Raw genomic sequence first — 25,367 nt, 5'->3', positions numbered from 1 at the left:
TTGTGCACCACAGTAAATTTAAACTCTTGTAGGCGTAAAGCCCATCGAGCGAGCCGCCCACAGGGGCCATGATGACTAACGAGCCAGCAAAAGTGAATGGTGGTCGGTCACGACGGTGAAAGCATTCCTGTACAGGTAGGAGCGGAAGCGCTGTACAGCGAAAACAACGGCGAGACATTCTTGCTCAGTAACCGTGTAATTTCTTTCGAACCTAACGAGCGGCTGGCATATGCTATGACGTGCTGATAGCGGCCATGGCGTTGTATAAGTACAGCGCCGATACCGATACCACTTGCGTCAGTGTGTACTTCAATTGGAGCTGATGGACAGAAGTGGCATAGGATGGGGCCCGAGGTCAAAAGAAATTTGAGATGACGGAAAGCTGCGTCACATTCGCTGATCCAATTGAATGGTGCATCATTATGCAGCAAACACGTGAGTGGGTAAGCGATATCTACGAACCTTGGTATAAAGCGGCGAAAGTACGAGCTCTTTTGCAGCACAAAAATTGGAGTGAAGGATTGGGGAGAAAAATGGACAAAACACTTTGGGTACGATCTAAGACGACTGCGCTGGCTGTATCTCTTTGTGAAGACAGTAAAGTAAACGCAGGTGCACAGGTCTAACTATGTAAATAACAGCGCAGGGAACGAGACGAAGCATGAAGAACGAATAAGAAAGAAGGAGAAGTGGTCTCGTTCTCAGCGCTGTTATTTAGATACGCAATACCAAATAACCTCGCTCTCGTCTGCAGGTGATCTTCATAGTGAATCTGTCACTTGGAGTGTTTCAATGGCAATGCGAAGGGACAAAAAGGATTCCCTGATGTTCATTTATGTCGCAATCCACTGTGGAGCCCTGCCCACTGCGGGCTCCATGGGAATGAACAGGCCATTGTTGAAGCGAAAAGCGCACTCATCAATGGCCTCCAAACAGCTGTGCCTTTTTCAAGAGGTGACACGACGTGCCTTCTTGCGAGTTGTATGAATAATGCTACAGCAGCTTACTGGGCCCAGCCAGACGCCCGACACATTCGTCTAAGGAGGCTCGATCAAACATTGAAATTTTATGTACCGCGTGATATTCGGCGTCATCAGGCATGCTTACTACATAGACTCGTTTAAACGTGGCTTTCACGCACAAGTACTTACATTTAATTGGACAGATGAACTCGCCGAAATGTTCAACTTGTGGCATCCCAGAGACTGTGGACCATATACTATTGGTGTGCCCAGCGTATGCGCGCGAAATAAGTGTGCTAGCGGCTTCTTTGAAGCGTTTAGACAAGAGGCCTCTGTCGGAGGAACTGCTGCTGGGCGCTTGGCAGGACAAGGGGAAGGGTGTACAGGCAGTGCGTGCTCTTTGCCGTCTTTTGTGCGCCAGCGGACTTGATTCGCGCTTGTAAAACAAGCTACTGTATCTGTATATGTATTTCATATGCCTTCTCCCACATCGTTACCCATCATGACCTTCATTCTTCTCTCCTTCCCTTTCCCTAGTGCAGAGTATCAGGCCAGATTTTAATTATTCCGGCCAACCTCTCTGCGTTTTCCTTTCAATAAATACATCTATCTATGAATAAAGTACGAGTCACGTTGCTCATGGTCACGATTAGTTCTGAACTTGCTTTGTAGTAGAGTAACTTTTAGTTTTTCAAAATCATGGCCTGTTTAATTAGTGCAATTGGATAGGGGAAGGTTAGGTAGTGACTTGATGTGTGTGCGGTGGTCATTGAATCCGATTCTGAAGGGAGTGTGGGTTTGATCTATGTATTGCATCTAGCAGTGGCCACTTTGCGGTAGGTATGCAACGTTGCCAGAGTCGCAGCTATAGTTTTCCTTAATATCACGTTTGAAATCAGAATGTATACTGTTAGCCTGTTTTGTTGTCTGTATGTGTTTGCATAACTGGCATCGACTTCTGCCTTAGGTAGGCAACCTGCGGCAGGTGGTTTGTTTACATTGGTGTGGACTACGCAATTTTGTATATTTTTTGGTCGTCTGGAGGATTTGGGAAAATTTAGGAGAGTTGGTCACTCTGCTCAATAATATTAAAGTGCTTCTTCAAAATTTTGTTGAGGTTAGGGGCGTTATTTGTAAAGGTTAGTATCAGGTTACAGAGGTGAGAATTCGCAGGCGCATTTTGACGTTTCCTGACAATATTCTCGCGACTTAGTTTGGTAGCCTTATTAATAGCGTCGTTATTGATAGGAACAGAATAGTGTTGGTTCTTGAGGACCATCCGCTGGTGGTTGGCGTTTTCCTCAAATTCATCAAGGGGTGAGCAAATTCGCTTAAATATTAGGGCCTGTGAGTAGAGGATGTTGTCAGTGTCTTGGATGGCTGCTCTTAAAATGAAGGTATTGTTGTCTGTCAGGGGGGGTCTTTTGTAGAAACTAGTGAGTAGTGTGCCCCCTTCTGCTTGGATAGTGAGGACTAGAATGCTGATTAGGCATATCTGAAAGGTATTGTTGGATGGGCATTGTTGAATGGTGCAATAATTTGGGTTAGGTCGTTTTCTGTGTCTGTCCATATTATGAATACGTCGTCAAGGAATCGCTTGTAAAAGGCTGACTTAAACGGATTGGAGGAAATTTGACTCGATATGATGTATGCATATATTGACGTAATTTGGTGTGATTTTAGTTCCCATGACCGTGCCGCTCATTTTGGAGGTAATAGCTATTATTAAATTCGAATGAGTTTAGTTCCAATTCTAACTTGGTGAGTGTCATAATTGCTCTCGGGCTAGGGGAATCTGTGCTGCTGAGTTTTTCGTAAGCTGTGACTAGGACCTGGGTACCATCATCGTGTGGAATATTAGTATAGAGGGAAACCACATATAGGGTTACAAGTGCCACGCCTTCGGGAACATTTACTTTCGTTAACTCTTCGAGAAAGTGGCTGGTATCACGTATGTAGGACGGGTTAGAGAAGGTTATGTGTTTGATTAGAGAGTCTAGCTAATATGGGTTCTGTGAGCGTGCCGATGCCGCAAATTATTGGTCCACCTGGGTTGTTTTCTTTATGTACTTTTGGGCGCATGTAGAACCGGCCCGGAGACCGGTTGGCTACTGTAAGGACCTTGTTTATTCGAGGTGTTATTTCTCCTTCCTGAGTTAGTTGGTTAAGAGTGGTCATTATCATATTTTGATGTCCGGCGGTGAGGTCTGCAATGTGGAATTTGTAAAATCGGGTATTGTTAAGATGGATGTATTTTTCTGTATCCAAAATTACTATGACCCCACCTTTGTCCGCGGTTTTGAAAGTGATATCGTTTCGTTTGTTGAAAGAATCTAAGTCATCACGTTCGTTTTTTGAGAGGCTTGACGATCCGGCCAGTTGTTTTGCGAGAGCCTGAAGTATATCTTTTCTACAGCATATATATATATATATATATATATATATATATATATATATATATATGGTGTTCATTGTTCTTAAGTTGGTGCAAGTGAGCTAGCAGGCCTTCGTTTGTCAAAGAAATATTCGTGTAATCGGAGTTTACGGCAGAAGTTGTCCAGCTCCTAAACTAGTTCGTATTCATTGTGGCGGCCTCTGCTTGGGAAAAATATTAGACCTCGGTATAGAATCGATACCTCGTCCTTGGTTAGTGATGCTTCGAGAGGCTAATTATGTTAGCCTTTCGATTGATGGTGTCTAGTCCTTGACAGGGGCGGTCAAGTAAGTGTTGGAGTGGTTGTTCTTGTCCCCGAGTGCGACATTTAGGTTGTTGAAGTTTGGTGCGGCAGAGTGCTATACTGCCTCGCAGGGGATGTTGTGAGTTGTGAAAATTTATGGAATTTAATAGCCCAGATTTGAGGTGGCATATATCACGTGTATTCCAGGTCGCTGTGTACAGATGCACTTGAGGGCCTTTTCGTATCGGTCGATCGCTTCCTCGATGTCACCGCTGTAAACGTCGTTTGTTCTCACATGAAGGAGTAATTCTCGAACGTTTGTAGGCACAAAGTCCAGAGGATTCTTCAGACTTTTGATCCTCACTCCAGGCTGCCCGATGAAGACTGGAAGGCTGGAGAGCACACATTTCAGGTATCGGCATTGTCTATATAAGTGTATATATATATATATATATGTATATATATATATATATATATATATATATATGTATATATATATATATATATATATATATATATATATATATATATATATATAGAGAGAGAGAGAGAGAGAGAGAGAGAGCGAAGGGTACGCTTTATTTAAAGAAACATTTTATTAGACTCGACGTTTCGATCGGAGACCGATCTTTCTCAAGAGTGAATCTTCTTGGATAGTGTTGCGGCTTTTTAAGCATTTGGACATAGACCACACCTGGGTAGGAAAACAAAACGTGGGAGACAGAGGAAAGAGACAGATACAGTAGGGAAGGATGATGTCCAGGTGTGCCATCGCAGGTGCTGGACAGGCCTGTCGAACTGCGCTGACACAGGTGCCTGGATGCATAGTCTCTGCTGCGAAAGAATGCGGGCTATTTTCACTCTTCCTGGCCACGACGGCCGAAGAGTGGGAGTAGGGAAAAAAATATATAAATGAATAAATAAATAAATAAATAAATAATATAAAAAAAGAAAAAAAGGGGGGGGGGGGAAATGGAGGTGGATAAGGAAAGGTGTTAGCTTAAAAAAAAAATGTCGGAAGCAAGCGAAAGAAAACAGAAAGTGGGGAGGGCAGTAGGAGGTAAGTGGCTCTGACAAGACCAGAACACACCAACACTTTGGTATTCAAAAAAGGTGATGACCTCAGACGACTTGGCCAGGTGTGCACATTTCCTGTGTTCGTGACATCGGAAGAGAGGACAGGACCCCGTGGTTTTCGTTTAAGCCCTGTTGTAGAGTATTAAATTTAAAAATGAAATATGATTCTCGTTGTTCGCGCTCACGAGTGTTTTTGAAGCCCCTCTGTAATATTGTGACTTTAAGATTATCGAACTCATGTCCCTCCTTGCGAAGGTGCTTCGAAAGGGGGAGGTTGGGAAGGGTTTGAGCGTGCGTGCGGTGGTTATTAAATCTCAATCGGAAGGAATTATCTGTTTGGCCAATGTACTGCATACCACAGTCACCACACTCGAGCATGTAAACAACATTGCTAGAATCGCAATTTAAATCTTCTCGTATAAAATGTTTGAAATTTGAGTGGGTGCTTTTAGCTAGTGCTGTGGATTGCATGTGTTTACAGATTTGACATCGGCTTTTTCCGCATTACGTGCAACCCAAAGGTCTCGGTTTATTGACAGTTGAGTGGACAACGTGGTTTTGTAAATTCTTTGGTCTTCTGTATGTTACCTGAGGAGCAGTCGAGAATATTTTGGAAAGTCGTTGACTTTGTTCTATGATATTGAAATGTTTTTTAAGGATTTTGTTAATATTTGGGATATTGTCTGCGAAGGTTAGAATGAGATTACAGTGTTGTGGTGTTGGCTGTGATTCCGCAAGGGTGTGATGACGATTACTTATTTCAGCCTTTTTTATGGCATCTTCGATGATAGAGGGCGGGTAGTGTTGTTTCTCTAGTGTTACTCGCATGCGATTAGCATTTTCTTGAAAATCTGTGGATTTTGAGCAAATACGTTTGAATCTGATAGCTTGCGAGTATGGGATTGAAGTCTTGCAGTGGCGTGGATGGCAGCTTTTGAAGTGAAGGTATTGTTGTCTGTCTGTGGGTTTTTTGTAAACGCTAGTGATTAATGCGCCCCCTTCAACTCGAACCAGAACATCTAAGAAGTTGATTTTACTAGTTGAGTAGGTGTGTGTGAAAGAGATGCTAGGGTGTATGTTGTTGAATGAGGCGATAAACTTTACGAGTTCGTCCTCTGTTTCGGTCCAAATCATGAATATGTCATCCAGAAAGCGTTTGTAAAAAATTGGTTTGATTGCACATGAGGACAGAAAGTCGGACTCAATTTTGCTCATAAATATGTTTGCGTAATTTGGAGCCATTTTGGTGCCCATAGCTGTACCACTAGTTTGAAGATAGTATGAGTTGTTGAATTCAAAAGTGTTAAGTTTAAGGACCAGATTGGCTAGTGTCTCGATGGTACTTGGACTAGGAGAGTCTAAAATTTTATATTTTTTCGTATGCTCCGATCATGGCCTGGATTCCGTCGTCATGTGGGATGTTAGTGTAAAGTGACACCACGTCAAGGGTGACTAGAAAAGCGCCATGAGGGAAGGTAATATTGGATAATTCTCTCAGGAAATGATTCGTGTCGCGTATGTAAGATGGATGTTTCGGAGGTATGTGTTTGATTAGGGAATCGATATAATCTGAAATTGGCTCTGTGAGTGTGCCAATACCGGAAACGATAGGTCGCCCTGGATAATTCTCTTTGTGTACTTTCGGGAGCATATAGAAGCGCCCCGCTGAGGCTTTTTTTGGCGTCAGTGCCTTACTTACACGTAGGGGTAATTCACCTTCATCGGTTAGTTTAGTCAGAGTTTTTCCTATGATGCTCCGGTGTTCAGCGGTGGGGTTCGATGAGAGTTTCTTATAGAATTTTGGGTTATTGAGTTGACGGTTGCCCTCCTGAATGTAATCGTCTTTGTCTAAAATGACTATACCTCCACCTTTGTCGGCGGGTTTAATAACAATGTCAGTTCGTTTGCCGAGTGAGCCTAATGCATTACGTTCTTTCCTTGTGAGGTTAGGTGGGCCAGATCTGCGTGTCCCAAAGGCCTGAAGAATATCCCCTTGTACTGCTTTTATATACATGTCAAGATATTTTTCCCTACCAGGTTTGGGCGTCCACGGTTCCTGAGGTCGGGGGAAGTGCGGATTACTCGAGTTTGGTTTATCGAAAAAGTATTCACGTAGTCTAAGATTTCGAGAAAAGTTATCCAGATCTTTGAATAATTGAAATTCATTATACTTTCTATTACTTGGACAGAATTTTAGGCCCTATATATATATATATATATATATATATATATATATATATATAGGGCAGCTTGTCTCTAGAAATGATCTTGTGGCTTTCCATGCTTCGTTATGGATGTTACTGCAAAATATTCAAAATGTTCAACAAAGTATGACATGTTCAGATGCACACAAAAGGTGCCTTAACTCGCGTTTATTAGGTTTTGATCATGTCAGCCACGTTTGACGTTGGGTTCCCAATGGAACGCTATGAAAGATGCATAGTTTCTGGAAAAGAGAAAAAGATTACAAGGGAAGCAAAAGCAGAAAACAAACGAATTTCAACTGATATGGTTCTGAATATTGTCTTGCTCTCCTGCTTTTATGTGCTCAATTATGTGTCATGAAGATACACCACACAGTTTATTATCTGCGCTTTTCACTTCAAAAAGAAATATGCAAGCACAGACGTTTCCAGTTTGAAGCATTCAGAAGTGCAACAGAAGAAGAAGCAAGCCCTCCGCTTAAACTAGTTATAAAAATATTATAGATTAAAGGAAACTGAAGCCAAAGGCTGATACGTTGCAAAACCATAGTGGAACCTAGAAATACCAGTCAAACGCAATGGCTGCAATATCTGCATTTACTGATAATTTCCACCGCAGTTAGAGAACGTATTGAACCAGTTCCGGTGCGGGGCACTCCTGACAAGGCTCCCCAAATCCCGAGGAGTTCAGCATGAAGAGGGGTAACTTGAGGTAGGCGGCAGGCATTGATTCCTATGAAGCTTAAAAAGAAATCGCTACTCCGGGTTCGCAAGATGCAGCTGCTACGGCCATACAGCGCCTCCTTAAACGCAACCAACTCGCGACCAGAATTGTCGTTATTCAGGGGACCCCATGTCAGTCGGCGAATCAGGGGGCAATGCGGCGGCACACGCCGCGGCTGCCTTGGCAGGTGGGACGTCCACATTTACTTCCCCACACCCCTTACTTCATCCTTACTCGACCTTAAGCGGGCAACTCACCCCTTCTCTTGCCTTTATGCACTATACTCGGACCTGTCTTCGTAGCCTCAGTCAGCATTGCATGCAGGTGGCCACACCAGGTCCACCTTTTACGCGAAAAACCCACCTCACCTGAAGTCAAGAAGTCTTTTTGAAAAAGCTCATCGTCCATGCGGCTTACACGCCACGTATTATGGCCCGCTGGCGTCAGTATACAGAGGAAATTATTACGTGCCCACACTATACGACACTAATGCGCGGCGGCATATCTTATTTACTCTGGGATTGCCCTGCTTTTATCTACTGGACGCTCCGAAATCAAACCCTCCCGCCTAAACTACCGTTCCCTTCTAGAAACTGATGCTAACACACAGATGATATTTGCCAAGTATGGCTCCCTTAGTGGCCTGTTTAAAGCAATATGATTTGAGTGACGACCTAAACAATGAAGTTATGTCTACTCCTCTTTACCCCCATCCATGTCCATGAGCCTTCCCATTCAATAACGGACGTTCAATCAATCAACCACCGCAGTTAGTAAGCTTGATGACACCTTTCGTGAACCTGAGAACCATCAAACGGCTGAGTTTAGTAGCATCTTCCCCTGGCTGCTCCAAGAGTGCGGCTGTTCGAAGAAAATAGACTGCGCCTTGCTGAGCTCGTCGAGCCACAGCTCAATGTTTAATTTGAAATATATATTTGCAGGTCTAGGTGCACAACCATGTGACACATGGGTGACGTAGCCTGCAAGTCACAAAACGTATTAGTCAAAAGACGGGATGTGTGGGAATGTAGAGTGAGCGCCTATTCTCTACATCAGCAATTATTTGTTTTCGTTGTTTTCCGGTGGTTTGGTGCAATAGGTGGCATGCAAAGTGACACCGGGACATGGAGTCATGAGTGCATTTTCGCAGCCAGTTGCAGGGATTGTGTGTTTGCTCTTCTGACTGTAATAAAAACAGGCAAAAGTGTTGGACCTTATGCGGGGTTGCTAATATATTCAGTACGTATGCATGAGTTACATGTACACGCATATGCACCGTGCGTGCCTTGCAGTTCTACAATTTATGTGCCGTTTCAAAGGCATGTAAATACTGATGTTTGGAATTAAACTGTGAAATATACAGGTTGTTGTTTAGCTTATGAACAGAATTTTCTGTCACTAGCTGTTTCATATAACAGCCTGAACTTAAGATACAAAAATGCCTGATTGAGCCCAGTGCTCTAACGCTTCACACAGACGCCGTCAAATTTTCTAGCGTTCCCTCCACTGCCGCTCTGGCCAGCGCAGCCCATACCTCAAGGAAAAAAAAAGGAAGCAAGCGTGCATACTGCTGTGTGCTTTGCCAAAGGCATCTCTAAGCCAGCATTCATTTGAAAGCGCACCGTTGAATTTCGCCAGCCTGTCCGCCCTCCTTTCATTCTTTCCACACTCCTAGGAAAAAAAAGCATGCGTGCTGCCGTGTGCTTTTCTCGCAGGACGGCTAGACCACTCTAGACAATAATTAATTGAGCACTGAAGGCAGCTCCAAGCGCATTCAAGTTAGTGGCAGCCAGCCTACCAGCCTCTCCTTTAATCCTTCCCTACTGAAAAATCTCCCATATAAATTTCAAACATATGGTATTATATGGGGGATATGTTTCATACGGGACATATGGGGGTACGGGTGATATGTGCAATATGGGCATAAGGACATTATGGGCGATACGGGTGATATGTGCAATATGGGCATTATGGGCAGTACAGGCATTATGGGTGATTTCGGCAGAATAGGTGATGTGGAATCCATGGCCATATAATTCCTTTTCAGGTGTTCTGTGCAGGTGTTCTGCATTATACAATAAGAGAAGGTTGGTAATAACTGCAATTTTCGCCATTATTTATTTGTTTTCTGATATACATGATTGAATTTTTCATCTCTTCATGTCATTCAGCATTTCTGCGATATATCTATTCATTTTCTGCATGCGCTTGCTTGTAGGCAGCTGATCACTTGCATTCCTGCTAATATATGTAGCAAATTCATCTGCAAAGCAATGAAATGAATTGTTGAAATCAGTCAAGAAACACCAAAACAATTCGAAGGAATTCATATTCTCCACAAATGTGAAGGATGGTGTGCTGCGTTTATGTAAAACAACATGAAAATGACTGAAAAAAGATAATTAGGTCAAGGTTCAAACACTTACTTGTTACAGCTGCCAACTTGTGAGGGGTCAGGGCTTTTTTCGGAGGCTGAATAGAGTCCGCGTTCAGAAAGCGGCGACATGGGACCCCTGTCACACTCCTGTTTTTGAGCTCTGGCACAGGCCAAAGCGCCTTCACCGTTTCTTTGCAAAACCGAGAATCCTTGGGCCGTGTCAGGAGCCACTGCCATCTCTCTACTGGGATGTACACTCCCTTGACAAGGAGAACCTGCATGGAACAGAGAAAAGCATTACCCTCTGCATTCATGCAAAGATAAAATACTCCCATTAAAGAATAAAATATACACTTTCAATACCCTTAAGCAAAAGGCGATTTCCCTTAATATTTCTTGGGAAGATATTTACCAGTTGAGCTCAAAATTATTGCAAATATTTTTCGAAGTTATGGCGTACTGATTAAGCCTCTTATTGCTCACCAATTTTTCCGTGTTTTGAAAACCGATGAAAAAGAGATGCATCTTCAGTTACAAAAATTACTCCACTAGTACTTTTTTGTGCCTAATAAAAACCTTTGTTCACAGATTGCCTACAAAAAATTTGCAGTGCAAAAACACAATTTCATTTCTCATTAGACTAAAAAATTGAAAAGGCGTGTTACATAATACCACCTTTAAAGAAAATTGGCTTTGAACAGTTCAGTAAAGCCATAAATATTATAGAAAAAATCGCAGATCGTAGAAGACACGAACTGGTGCATTTGGAGTATCAAACGACTCACTATTTTCGATATTGATTAACAAAATAAATAATCCTCTATGCTTTCCCTGCTACAAGTGGCTATAGGCTGATCTTATATGTGCCATACAATGAGCCTCTTATGTCACTACAGTTTGATCACTAGCCAAGTAGTGTTTTAATAATGTTGTATGGTAAATGCGGTGAAATAAGTGGTTATTTTCATGCGTACCCAAGTGCATGGTAATCATCATCATCATCATCAGCCTGATTATACCCACTGCAGGGCGAAGGCCTCTCCCATATCTCTCCACTTAACCCGGTTCTGTGCTAGCTGCATCCACTTGACCCCTGCGAACTTCTTAATCTCATCCGCCCACCTAACTTTCTGCCGCCCCCTGCTACGCTTTCCTTCCCTTGGAATCCAGTTTGTTACCCTCAGCGACCATCGGTTATCCTCTCTTCGCACTACATGTCCTGCCCATGTCCATTTCTTCTTCTTAATTTCCACTAGAATGTCGGTAACTTGAGTTATTTCTCTGACCCACTCTGCACGCTTTCTATCTCTTAATGTTACCCCTACCATTTTTCGTTCCATAGCCCTCTGGGTTGTCCTCAACTTAAGTAGAACTCTCTTGGTTAGCCTCCACGTTTCAGCCCCATAGGTGAGTACAGGCAAGATGCAACTGTTGTATACTTTCCTCTTGAGCGATACCGGTAAGCTGCTAGTCATAATCTGCGAGTGCTTGCCAAATGCGCTCCATCCCAATCTTATTCTTCTTGTTATTTCCTTTTCATTGTCCGGATCTGCGGTTACTACCTGTCCTAAGTAGATATATTCGCCTACTACTTCCAGTATTTCGCTACCTAATGTAAACTCCTGTTCCTTCCCGAGGCTGTTGAACATTACCTTAGTCTTCTGCATATTGATTTTCAAGCCTACCTTTCTACTTTTCCTGTCTAGGTCATCAATCATTATTTGCAGTTCATCTCCCGAGTTGCTTAGCAAGGCAATGTCATCAGCAAATCGCAGATTACTGAGGTATTCTCCATCTAGCCTTATCCCTAACTGCTCCCATTCCAAGTCTCTGAATACTTCCTCTAAACAAGCTGTGAATAGTACTGGGGAGATTGTGTCTCCTTGCCTAACACCTTTCTTTATGGGAATTTTGTTACTTTCTTTATGCAGAACTATGGTTGCTGTGCAGCCACTATATATATCTTCCAGCACTTTCACGTACGGCTCGTCTACCCCCTGATTTCGCAATGCCTGCATCACCGCCGAGGTTTCAACTGAGTCAAATGCTTTTTCGTAATCAATGAATGCTATGTATAAGGGCTGGTTATATTCCGCGCATTTTTCTATCACCTGATTGATGGTATGGATATGATCGATAGTAGAGTACCGTTTCCGAAACCCTGCTTGATCCTTTGCTTGATTGCAGTCTAAGGTTGTCCTAATTCTATTAGCGATTACCTTAGTAAATACCTTATACGTAACAGACAGTAAGCTGATTGGTCTGTAATTTTTAAGGTCCTTAGAGTCCCCTTTCTTGTGAATGAGGATAATGTTTGCATTCTTCCATGCTTCCGGTACCGTCGATGACACCAGGCACTGCGTATACAGGGTGGCCAGTTTTTCTAGCACGATATCCCCCCCGTCCTTCAGCAAATCTGTAGTTATCTGATCCTCTCCAGCTGATTTCCCCCTTTTCATAGTTTCTAGTGCTTTCTTGACCTCGTCCTTCGTCACGGGTGGAACGTCTGACTGTTTTTCCCTGACGCCAATCTCATCACGGTCCTCACTACTTTGGCTACTGTAGAGATCTGTATAGAACTCCTCGGCTACTTTGACTATCTTGTCCATATTAGTGATGACGTTGCCCGCCTTGTCCCTTATCGCATACATCTGGTTTTTGCCTATGCCCAATTTCTTCTTTACCGCTTTAAGGCTTCCCCCGTTCTTTACAGCATGCTCAATTTTCTACATGTTATACTTCCTTATATCGGCCACCTTGCGCTTATTGATTAGCTTTGATATCTCGGCCAATTCGATCTGGTCTATTGGATTTGAAGCTTTCATACTCTGCCGTTGCTTTAGAGGAGCTCCCCCAGAAGGGAAACAGAACCCACAAAGGCCAAAGTGCGGTAGGAGAGCCCTCCCCTGTCGATTCCTGCAATCAGGGCAGTTGTAGATCAATGCATCCCATGCATTCAATGTTGTCTTGTACTGCCCTCACCAAAAAGCCAGCAATCAGGGCTAAAGTGCTTGACCTCAAGCTCTGCTGCGGCAGACCTTAAAATAAAGTGTGGTTTGGTGTAAGAAATAGGTAATAACAGGCTTGATAGCAGTTACAAGAAACGGTAAACTGGTTAGTGATTTTGTTGAATAAGTGTACGCTACAGTGACCTTGGCATTGACTGCAGGTCAACATGTAGTTAAATAAAAGCTACTTGAGACATGTTTCAGAAAATGCCTAAGCACATTGTGCGCTCTTGGAATTTCGGCCAAAACATATATGCTTCACTGTTATGCCCTTTTACAAACATGCAAACCGTTACAAGTAAATTCTTAGCTATGTTTTCAGCGCTTGCTCCACAATGTATTGATGAGGACAAAATGCATACTTGGGTATCGTTCCAACGCAGACAGGTAGGGGAGCAAAAGCTTTCTAATGTCCTTTCCTGCAGTGCCTTTGCTCACTGCTTGAGCAGGCCGATGTGATGCTGCCCCTAGCTTTCCCACCACACTTTCGGCATTGCCACTGGCTGACGAATGAATGGTGCCAGTGACCAAAATCTTCTGCAGCGCCGACAATGCTGTGTAGGCATCAGTTTGGTCATTGCTGCCATCTGCCTAATAGCAGAAAACAGCGACTCTACGTCATCACTGGAAAACTTCCCTGTCAGCACAAAGTGAAATCCTGCATTTAGCAGGTGTTTTGTGCACACAACAGTGGACGCTGTTGTTATGGTTAGTGCCTCGTGAGTTTCTGCAGTGAGAAATTCCAGCTTGTGAATGGTACCTTGCTTCCACAAGGCAAAATAATCTAAGCATTCTGCCTCCAGCCATAGAAGCCTGCAAGTAAAAAAAAATGATTCATGATGCAAGAAAGTGGCACCGAGCTATTTTTTTTTTTGCAGTATGGAAAAAAAAATTACAGAAGGGTTTTAAAAAGAGAACATGAGTATTAACTTTCGCATGCACTTTTTATGTGGATGCTTTCTTCAAGTATACCAGCAGTTTTGCAAATTGAGACTTTTGAAAGATAATTGCTTTTAGATATTTCAACCGTAGTGCATATACCTTTCATCACTTGCGCTGTAGAAGGGCATCCTCCAAGCATTCCTGCTGACAGTGTAAAATGTGGTGCTCTTGATGTTGTGCACTGAAAACTATTTGTAAACTATCTCCATAAATTCTACTGTGGGCAAGCAATCCTCAAACCCAGGAGCGCCAAGGCGATGTCCGTGCTGCTGCAGAAACCTTAGGACTGAAGTGACCTTTAAAAAAAAAAAAAGAAACAGCAGTGAGCACCTAAGCTGACTTCTGAAGGTTGGATAAGGTAAAACTGGAAATATTAAAGAGATGCAAACAGTTTATAGCTTTTAAGCAGTCCTACAGACTGCGACTGCCATTTATATTTACACTGGTATATACAACGTTCACACAAGAAAATTTATCAATGCATATTTTACCTGTGGTGAGAAAATGTCAATAGCTCTACTGACATTCATTTTCTCGAAGTTACTTGGCCAGAGGTGCTTCTTTGTCAGGCCCCGCACCATTTTAAAAGCGCCCTGCCGCTCTTGCACCTTGTGGAGCAACCTGCGAAAAAGTAAAGGGTTAGCATAATACTACAAAAGTTACAAAGCAAAAAAGCATTGTTTGTTACCTTAAGTAATCTGGCAGGATCAGCTTCCCTTTGTTTCGGAAAATTCTCTTTTCATCAAGAAACTGCGACCTGATATTTTTCAGGATATGACAGTAGCCAAATGACAAGTAGAGCTGCCGGCTTTCATCTAGAGGATGCCTAGAAAAATGTTCGTAATGACTATTATGTCACCTTAAAGCAACATTATAAATCCCATACACAACCACCAGAATGCAAACATGACAGAAGACTTAGCACAAATATTCACAGCAACACATGCATTACATAAGGCAACAGTGAATGACCACTCACGTTATGATAGGCTTGATAGGGCCACCTGACAAGCTAGAAAAAAATTTGCAGTTTGCCTGATGATTGTCTCCAACTAGCCTCACCACCTGAAAGCCTGCCTCTTCGACAGATGCCATTACTTAAGGGCAAGCATCTCTAGTTGCAACATTAGGATCCCATGGTCAGTTGCAGGAGCTGTTGTTGGTGCCATGTAATGTGTGCTGCTATGAGAGTTTGTGTGACTTTGAGAGGAAAAATGTGGATATTTTTGTTGTGTATTAGGATTGCAGTTTTAGGGGCCTGATCGGATGCTAGAATTTTGTCTTTTAATGTGAATGATGTAATATTGTTGTTGTGATAGTATGGTTCTTGGATGAGTGATATGTCCTGAAAGTGTTGTTTCTGAAAAACATGAAGTTCATTTGCTTTGGATGAGTGTACCAAATTGGCTTGTAATATTTTAAGTGTGTATGGTGTGTTGTGAGTGTTCTGTGTGTTGCGTAGAGTGTGTGTGGTGTGATGGGCTAGTGTTGTCGGAGAGTGTGCTATGGGAATTCCGTTGTTGGTTGGTCATTCTCTGTGTGTAGACTGATTCGCTTATTGCCAGCGTGCTTCCTGTTGTCTCTGGAGCTGTTGTAGGGAGTGGCAGAATCTGGACCCAACTGTGTGGTCAACTGTGCGCTGTCTTGTTAGATAGCAGACATTGCATTTAGCTGTGTCTGCCCAACACTTGTCTGGATGATGGGGTTCTGCACAATTGGGACACTTGCGTGTTTTGCTGTGGCAGTGCTTTGTCACATGACCGAATGTGGTGCATTGTTTAGCGTGGAATGTTGATGTGAAGGTAGGCAGGATATGTCATCCAACCTATCCTTACGGACTTCTTCTCCTTGAGAATGAGATATGTTGGAATGTCCTTTGTGATGGTTACCACCCTTCTGTTGGTAGGGTTGACATAATCGCCTGAGATGGCGATCTCAGCTTCGGGGTTGATGCTTTGGTTGTCTTGTTTGATTAGGGGAATGGTCTCCTCACCCTTCATTCATTTATTTATTTTATTGATTTATTGAATCCTCAAAGGCCCCATTTAAGGGGTATTACATGAGGGTGAGAGTTCAACTTAAGTTGAGGACAACCCAGAGGGCTATGGAACGAAAAATGGTAGGGGTAACATTAAGAGATAGAAAGCGTGCAGAGTGGGTCAGAGAAATAACTCAAGTTAACGACATTCTAGTGGAAATTAAGAAGAAGAAATGGACATGGGCAGGACATGTAGTGCGAAGAGAGGATAACCGATGGTCGCTGAGGGTAACAAACTGGATTCCAAGGGAAGGAAAGCGTAGCAGGGGGCGGCAGAAAGTTAGGTGGGCGGATCAGATTAAGAAGTTCGCAGGGGTCAAATGGATGCAGCTAGCACAGAACCGGGTTAAGTGGAGAGATATGGGAGAGGCCTTCCCCTGCAGTGGGTATAATCAGGCTGATGATGATGATGATGATGATGACACGAGGGTTGGGCTTGGAGTACGGCGGTTACAATAAAAAATGTCTTTCGATGGCAGTCTTGAAATGATGAATGTCAGTTAGTGAGGCGATGTGGTCGGGAAGGTCGTTCCAATCCAGGGCAGTGCTGAGAAAAAAGGACTTTTGGAATGTTGTATGGGCGCGCTGGGGGTAGACGGCATTGGAGTGGAAATGACGAGATGACCAATGGGCTGGACGGATGAACACGTTGTTAGGTGGCAAGCTGTGATAAAACTTATGATAAAGAGAAAGGCGAGCTAGTTTCCGGCGTAAAGCTTGATTGTGAAGTTGAAGTTTGGATTTTAGTATGGTAACACTGGTGCGATAGGAGTAGTCTGAAAGAATGAAACGTGAAGCTCGAATTTGAGTAGATTCTAGTAAATTGATCAGATTAGTCTGGTGAGGATCGAATATAGCTTGAGCGCACTCAAGTTTGGGTCTGACAAGCGAAGTGTAAGCAATTAATTTGACAGAAGGGGGAGCTAATGAAATGTTGCGGCGTAAGTAGCCAAGAACGCGACAAGCGGAGTTGGTTATATGAGAAATATGACTGGACCAGGATAGGACACTGGAGATATGAATACCTAGATATTTGATAGTGTCAGTTTGATTTATAGGAAAATCGTAAAGATGATAGGTAGAAGGTAAGTAGTTACGCCGACGGTGTAAAGAGACATGAAACGTTTTATTAACATTTAATTTCATAAGCCCACTGCTTTGAACATGGGCTTCTTGGGATTTGGAGTGAGGGTGGTTAGTTCGTGTGCTCTTGGGCTTTCATCTATTGCCCTCTGGAGCTTGGTTAGACCCTGTGGACTGGTGGACTGAACCACCACCTTGTCTGCTGCAATCTTAATCTCCACCTCACTGAGTCCAAACTCTGCCGGTTTGAAGGTCCTTTGTATAAATGTGGCGATCGCGTTTGCGTTGGTTCCAGAGCGGGTCTTAGATTTGATGATTAGAGTTTGTCTGGGGGTAGGAGAAGGCCCTTCCTGTTTGTTCGAGGTTCTCTCACTGTTCTGAGGGGTGTGGCAGCTGCTTTTTGTTCTATGTGGGCCTTTAGCTCCCCTGCGAGTTCTGAATTCCTCAGAGAAACTGTGATCAGTGCTGCCTTAATGTTGTTGAAGGCCAGCAAAAGCCTGGAAGAATGTTTCTATCCAGACCGTAGGCTCTGCTCGAGGCCAGTGCCTTGCTGACTTCAGTGTCCTTATCAATGAGGAAGTTCGTGATCTCCTCATGTGTGGTTTGGGAGGCCATTCTCTCTGTCTGGTCCCTTTGGTTGGGTTCATTTGTGCCAGGTTGTCGTGTTGTTCTGGTGAGTTCCTCATCAGATTCCTCAGAGCTTTGATGTGTTTCTACTGCTGGGTGTGGTGGCTTGGGTGGCTTCCTTTGTGCGTTGTGTGATGAGGATGACTGAGAAGCCTGTCCCTGAGTGTCCTGAAGTCGTGGGAACTTTCGTGTCTTGTCCTCCGCCTTTTTCCCCTATGGTGTGTCCATTTGGGGCCTCTTAGTCTTCTCCCCTCTCTTGCTAATACAGTGTAATTTGGGGTCAGTTTCGGTGGTGGCGGCATTATTAGCGGCGGACTTTACCAGTGAAACAATGACAACAAAACGAAACACAAAATACTAATTGGGATGACAAACTCAAAAAGGGGAAAAAAAGGAAGCACAGCGAGAAAAAAACACAAAACACAGACAAAAAAAGGAAGTTACTCATAAGGAGTAATAGAGCGGTGATGTAAAGGCTGGACTATAAGTGGTAACAAATTGAATTAGGAGAGTAAGTTGAACTGTATGGAAAAAAATTAATGATAGCTAATTAGGTGATAATTTGTATAATGAGTTGGTGTTAATAATTAGAAGTAAAAGGTGTGAGAGGGTAAGGTGTGACCAAAAAGCTCAAGTGTGGAGAACTTAGATGTTCAGGGAGGTCAGGACATCCCGGAGTGTTGAAAATGACTAAGTCCAAATTGAAGTTTTGGGGTAAAATGTTCGAAATAACGTTTAAGTGAACGGAATGTGTTCTTTCTGGGTGTTGCTTAGGCTCCACAGGCCAATTCTTATGGTTTAGGAGAGTTGGATGATTTTAATAACCTCGTGGGGGAGGAAGCTTGAAGATGTTTTGGGGCTAAGTCCGAAATTGAAAATTTAGGTTAAAATAGTGCAGTTCTGGGTTGCGTGGGGGGATTTGTTGGAATTTAGTGTTATTTTGTTCGGCAAGGAGTGTACTTTAAGTATATCAGGTTAGAAATGTTGTGTACTTCTTGATTTGAAAGATAGGTACACACGTGGGGCTGTCCGACTTTGAAAATGTGGGAAAAAATAGTGTATATTTGGATTGTGTGGGGGGATTTGTGTGAGTTCAGTGTTGTTTTGTTCAGAAATAGTTGTACTTTAAAGATATGTGGTTATGGATACTGCATAATTATTAGTTTAAAAGTTAGGTAAGCACGTGGGGGAAAAAGACAAAGGAATTTGAGGTTTTCCGTTAATATCTTAATTATTTAGGTGAAAAGGTTGATGCGGGTGTCGTTTGAAAAAATGAGGAGGGGATCTATTGGTTGTGTCAATTAACGGGTCGTGCCAATAGCAAGGTAGTTATTTGAATTTGTTTTCGTTATTGAGTTTTCAGGTTAATGGCGTAATTAAGTGTGTTCCGCTTGTTTGTCAGCATTGGGCTCGTGGAAGAGTTGGAGGGGGGACCCTAGCGCTTATGTCGCTGTGTTCTTTTAAGTCGTGGGCGTTAACTGTACGGAGTGGCGGGTTAAAAACGTTGGAATATTTTAATGAAACTGTGGTGATTATTTCGGTTCTTAAGCTGAAGATAATATTTAACGATAGGATTAAAAAAAAAAACTATATGGGGTTTTGCGGAACGTTAATATCTACAGAATGATGTAAATTTTAGAAAACTACGACTAAAATTGGCAAAAATAGAGGGAAAAATGTGTGGCCGTACGACCAAGACTCACTTGGAGGGCTTAGCTGGCGGAGCTCGGAAGCGTGCGTCCGTCCATGATGGCGGCCGCTTAGGACATATATTATGGTGAGGCTACCAAAAAAAAAAGACATACAATAATATGCCTCTTCCCGTGCCACTAACGGGCTTACCGGCTTAGGACAGTCCGTCGTCCTAAGCGAGCGTACGGGAGAACGTCCGTTTTCTCTTTCGCCGCTCCGCCCGCGCGCCTTGCGGGCCGGCTCCTCGAAACGGCAGGAAACACACACAAAAAATAAACCCGCGCAGACATGCACTATTGACTACCTTACAATTGCTTTGTACAAAATGAGAATTACCAAAATAGAAAAGTACCAGGAAGGTCATCAAAGCTCCGCAACATGACATATTTGATGTTCTGCCTCCCAGGGATTTACAAGAACTATGTACAGGATGTTCAGCACTCGAATCTGTACAGAAGGGAATCCCCATGATTTCTAACTGGCACATTGCCAGAGAGCTTGCTGAATGGAAGTCACTAGCTTCCAGCAAGAGGTGACACGTTGCAACAAGAAAGTACTTAAACTCACGATGAATTGACTTTATTACCAATAAAGTTGTATGACATTCTTTTAGTTGTATATTCACTTGCCTGAATGTTCTCACTATAGCACTGTTCCTAAAAACTAAATTAAAATTAAGAATCACCTCACCTCCCATCACTTGCTCCTCGTCTTTAATGAACAGCTGGGCCATGTCTACTACTGCATGATGTTCCATTAAAGTAGTGCAACAGTCCCTAAATCAGTTTTTTACATAATCAAAATCTTTCGTCTCTTCAGCTGGTCCATTTAATCCTCCTTAATGTTGTGCGTTATGGCTATGATGCACACCTACTACCTACATAGTACCTGATATTGTGCGTACAGTAGAAATATTTAATTCGCCTTGAAATGAGCATGCTCCGCCAAAGATGTGCTATCAAGCTCAACCTTTTTGAACTCAGTTGAAACATATAGCAGCTGCTGCTGCTGCTCAAACGCTCAAACTACTAAGTTTAATACCTCTCATGCTAGCCATCACCACTGGGCAAATTACAAACACTTCAGGACATGACCTCATTCTAGAGATCTCAAATTATCCTTATCCTGCACAGCCACTCTACATGGGCCTATTTTCTAATATTATTGTTCCATTTGATTCTGTGCTTAGGGAGCTAATGAAGCTGAAATTCTAAATGAGAACAGCCCATTTAGCTACAAAAACAAAAATGATAGAAGTATATCAACAGAAAGAGCCATGCGATTTGGGGAACTAATCCAGTCTCGCTCGACTAAGTTGGGAATTGAGCAGATGTAGTTTTCACTGCCACTGAATCTGATTAAACACATGGCTTTGCTATATCAGTGGTTTTCATAGGTACCAAATAATACACCAATGAAAAAAAGCACTGTGAGTTGAGCTAGTTGGTGCTTCATTTTTTAAAAATACACAGCGTAACAAACATAGGACAAGCGAGTAGACGGGAACAGCGCTGTTCCCGTCTACTCGCTTGTCCTATGTTTGTTGCGCTGTGTATTTTTGAAAAAAAAAGCACTCTGAAACCTGTGAAGGAAGCCCCTCAGTACTACTATTAGCAATTATCTTTGCATAGAGAATAATAGTTCGACCATTTGGAACGGAAGCACTCGTTGCATCCGATATTAGCGAGATTTAGCTTACCGTGATCCGCTACCGTGCGTGGGTGGGGCGCACAAGCTGATTGGTCCCGACGCGACAGGTCTCTGTGCCGACATCCAGTATGTGGAGCCATTTATCGATGTCAAGGGATCTGGGCATGCGCAGTGGAACGCGCGGTGGCGGCTCATGGTAGCGGAACACGGTAAGCTAAAACTCTATTCTCTTAACATAAAAGTCACCTGCCTTGCACAGAAACACACTACTTTTTTTTACTTGTGCGGTACTTTTCGCTATGGAATATTGTTCCAAGATAAGAAAACCGGAAGTGCTCTTGCAAAGATAATACATGACCAAAGTACAACGAAGCATGCAGCTTCTCGATTAGAGAGGGAAGGTGCAGCTTTTGGCGGACCAAACGTCCATCCAGTTCCGATACATCTGGCATGCTTTGTTTTTGGGTGGTCATAAATATCATGCACAAAGATTGCACATTAGCAGGCAATGGCAGTAGTGATAACAGAATATGTAGCTCCTGCAACATCACTACTCTCAACAATTTGCTCGGGCACACCTTTAGTTGCATTCCCCAATTTAACAAATGCACCATTCCCACTCTCAAATGTAAAAGCTGAATGTGCCCAAAGAGGTCGAAAGTATGGAACAGCTTGTGTCAGGTGCAGAAGTTGATGGACATTGAATGTCATGCATCGTTGTCCATAAAGGCTAGGCGCTTGTGAGACGAAGCTTCTCAGAAGGTGTTCTAAACAAAAAATTGCATATAAACATCAGTGTAATTGTACATTCACCAATGCACTTAAGATGACTACAGTTATATAACTGATATACCAGCAGTATGCAGTGTAAACCTAGTTGTTAGCATGCATGAGTTTTGCTTTTAGGTCAGATACATTGAGGTATAATGTCATGTAGATCACATATAAGCATACCCGCATATTTGCTTATTGCTTTCACTTCACCCCTAACAAACAGTTACATAATCCACCACTTTGGTCTGCTATTAATTCAACCAAGCATTTGTTGATATTTGCACCGTCTGGGATCCTGCACTGACCTTTATGGTTCCGGAGATAGAGTGCCTGTTGTTGGAACAATGTGCAGGAGTGTAGTTAGATGTTATGCTAGCCCTTTTTTAGCTGCCAAAGGTTTAAACAGTAATGTTAACTGACATCTGACAGCAAACATGTGCCTTGCTTTTTGGCTCTACTGAAGAGCAGTTTGCAGAAAGGATAAATTTCCACATCCTTAGGTGTAGCAGTCGAGCACTCTAGCCGATAATCCACCACGGTGGGGATTATGCAGTATAGCGCATATATGTTAGTGTGGCACACACATCACCACTGACTATTTTAGTAACTTTGGGTAAATGCAGCCAAAGTGCTCATACCTGTATGACCAATTTGATGAACCGAGAGCTCTTCCAGCAGCAAGGTGAAAACTGCTTCAGCCAGGAATCAGAAGTGCCGAAGGTATCTTGGAGGAAGAATATGTCAACAGCAGGGTAAGCAGTAAAATAACAACCAGTTGTGCCATTCATGCGCTTTCCAGTATGCCTCTCTCGAAGTGAATAAATCTATAGGAACATATATAATAACTCTGTCATCAATAAAAGAATGGGTCGCAAGAACCTGCAAGATATCTTTTCATACACCCATTCAAACATACAGATAACACATCAGCTGAAACAACGTAAAGTTTTGCAGGACGTTGGTAGCTGCGACACCCAGGGTACCGGACAGCAGGAGGTCTCCTCTCAGCCGGCGCACGGATCGGACGTGCTCCACGACCGTTCCAAGGCATCGCTGTTTCCCCTCAGCCGCGCCGCCTCCTAAACGGGCCTCCCGAGACGCCACGCGTCTGCAGGGGATCCCCACCAGTTTTGAAGCCTTCGCCTCGCCACCGCGGTGCCACGTCTAACCGAGACGAGGCCCGTGTCGGCCCCGGTCGAGGATCCCTCGGCCATGGCTGCTCCAAATCAAGTGACCGGATACGACCCGGAGACCCTACGGATCGTAAACATGGATACGGTCCAAACCAAGGATATGGCTCAAACCGAGGCACCTCCACCTACTGAGGAAGAATACCTTCAAGATATGGTCCGCGTCTGGCACGGACGGAAGAACACGGCGGCGACAACGAGGAATGCCGGTATTGGTGCGGCCGAGCAACAGGCGGCGGCTCATTCCGAGCATGCGTAGGGCAGGAATGCACTGCACACAACCTCGAAGCGCGCCAAGCAACTCCTGTGGCGGTCGCAGAACACCCCACGCATCGAAAAGGACGACGTGATTGCCGTGCTAAAACTACGAGAGACTCTCGACCTCAAGGCAACTTTCCGCCCTGGACAGGCCGGCGCTGCACTACAGAGCATCCTCGGGGATGATGCAAATGCGGGACTTGCGGTGTGGCCCGTCTGGGAACAAAACGTGCTGGTCTGTGCATTGAAATCAGTGGACGCAGCGGAGAAACTACTCCGAGATATTATGCTGCCGGTCGGGGGACGTCAGCTACCATTCCGGGGACACCCCGGTGAGTTCTGTCAGGGCGTCATGAACGTCTCCCCAGACGGAACAAATGAAACTATCAAAAGAAAACTCAGTGCCGAACAAAATGTACTATCTGTGGGCAAGCTAGGGGGATCGCCGGTCGCTGTGATAACGTTCGCTGGAACCAAGGTACCACGGACAGTGCTCTACAGCTACGAGCGGCTTCCTGTTCGTCTCTACAAGAAAACTGTACCTGTGTGCCACCGCTGTGGCACAGTGGGTCATCGGGCCGACACCTGCCCGCGACCGCAGCCAGGGCCCTGTGGACGCTGCGGAATACAAGTTCCTGCTGCCACACCTGACGGCCCAGCAGAACACCAGTGTACTCCGAGCTGCCTCATCTGCGGAGGAGACCGCCCAGCTGGAGCCCCCGGCTGTGCCGTGCGATTCCAAAAGGCCGTCAAACCAGGCGGCCAGCCCGGATCCAAGCCTAAGCAGCTTCCTGCTTCCAAGGCTGGCCAGAAGAAACCGCCATCTGAGAAGCAGAAATCCAAGAAATCTAAAACTGGACAACCTAGCACTCCAAAGTCCGGAACCATGGCGAGGCTCCCGGTCCTCAAGCCTGACGACTTCCCGCCCTTGGCAACCGCTCAACCACAGGTGAGCAGTTGGAGCGGGGCAGTCTCGGGGCCCCCTCATCTTCGCTCCCCTATTGAAACCGCTCTACAGCAGCAGGTAGAGGAACTAAGGCGCCAGAACTAAATTCTAGCGCGCAAAATTCAAGAACTAGAGGCCAAGCAGGTAGGGCCATTTGAGCCCATTGAAAGAAGACGAGGATGACAGATCATCCGTAACATCCTGCCTAGCTAGCGTCTCGCGGCAGTCTGCGGACACGGTAATTGTATCAGTTCCCACTGCCGGCCACGAGGGCCTCGAGGCCCTGCAATGCCAGACTGATCAACTATAGGAGCGAGTGGCAGCCCTCCCGAATCAAATCATGTCGGCAGTCCGCGAGTCCTTCGATGACATGTTCAAGGCGGCCCTAACGCAAGCACTCCCCGAAATTGTGGCCCATGTCACTGACTCGGTCCTTAAGGCCGAGCAGCCCTGGGTCAGCACCCAAATTAAGAACAGTTGCTGCGACTCTCCGCTTCTCAAGTGCGAGATAGCCTCCTGTCAGTCAGCGGAGGAAAACTGTTCAGGACCGGCTCCCTGTGGGTCCGTGCAGTCCCCGACTGGGGCTGCGCCGCCTACCGGCCTGAGCCAGGCCCCTGTCCCTTAAAATAAATACAACAACATGGCTAGCTCACCTAACAGGACAGCAAAAAAATTTGAAAAATTGGAGATCATCCAATGGAACTGCTGGGGCTTCAGGGCATGGAAAAAGCGGTCACACCTCTAGCTCTATTTGCAGTCCCTGGGTGACATGCCGTCATTCGTTGCCCTGCAGGAGCCCGCCATGGACGCTGAATTCTCAGGCTACAGCACTTTCCAGGGGGGCCGGTCGACGTGCATCCTCGTGAATAAGGCTTATACCGCAGTTCAGGTCGACTTAGACTTGAGCACCGAGCATAAATACACAATGGTCCTGGTGCTGCCTCTCAGACGCCACGACACGTCAATACATATCCTCAATATATACTGCCCCCCACGTAAGGCGCGCGTAACTTTCAGTGAAATTTTCGTTCGCGCGGTCAAGCTTACAGACAAAGAACCCCTAGTGATCGTTGGAGACTTCAATGCTCCAAGCCTTCACTGGGGCTATCACTTCGAAAAAGCCAGAGGACGTAAGCT

The 25,367-nt window shown here is 44.4% G+C and overlaps 2 pseudogenes; one reads left to right on the top strand and one right to left on the bottom strand.

Annotated features, from left to right (window-relative positions):
* Positions 1–9,795: 9,795 nt before the first annotated feature.
* On the bottom strand, positions 9,796–20,145 carry LOC146180794 (uncharacterized; annotated as a pseudogene).
* A 2,876-nt stretch (positions 20,146–23,021) lies between these two features.
* Positions 23,022–24,855, top strand: LOC146180793 (uncharacterized; annotated as a pseudogene).
* The last annotated feature ends 512 nt before the right edge of the window (positions 24,856–25,367 follow it).

This window comes from Amblyomma maculatum, chromosome 8, assembly GCF_055883805.1.
Source record: "Amblyomma maculatum isolate TAMU_Amacu chromosome 8, ASM5588380v1, whole genome shotgun sequence".
Classification (NCBI taxonomy): Eukaryota; Metazoa; Arthropoda; class Arachnida; order Ixodida; family Ixodidae; genus Amblyomma; species Amblyomma maculatum.
This window is presented reverse-complemented; position numbering and strand designations above follow the sequence as displayed.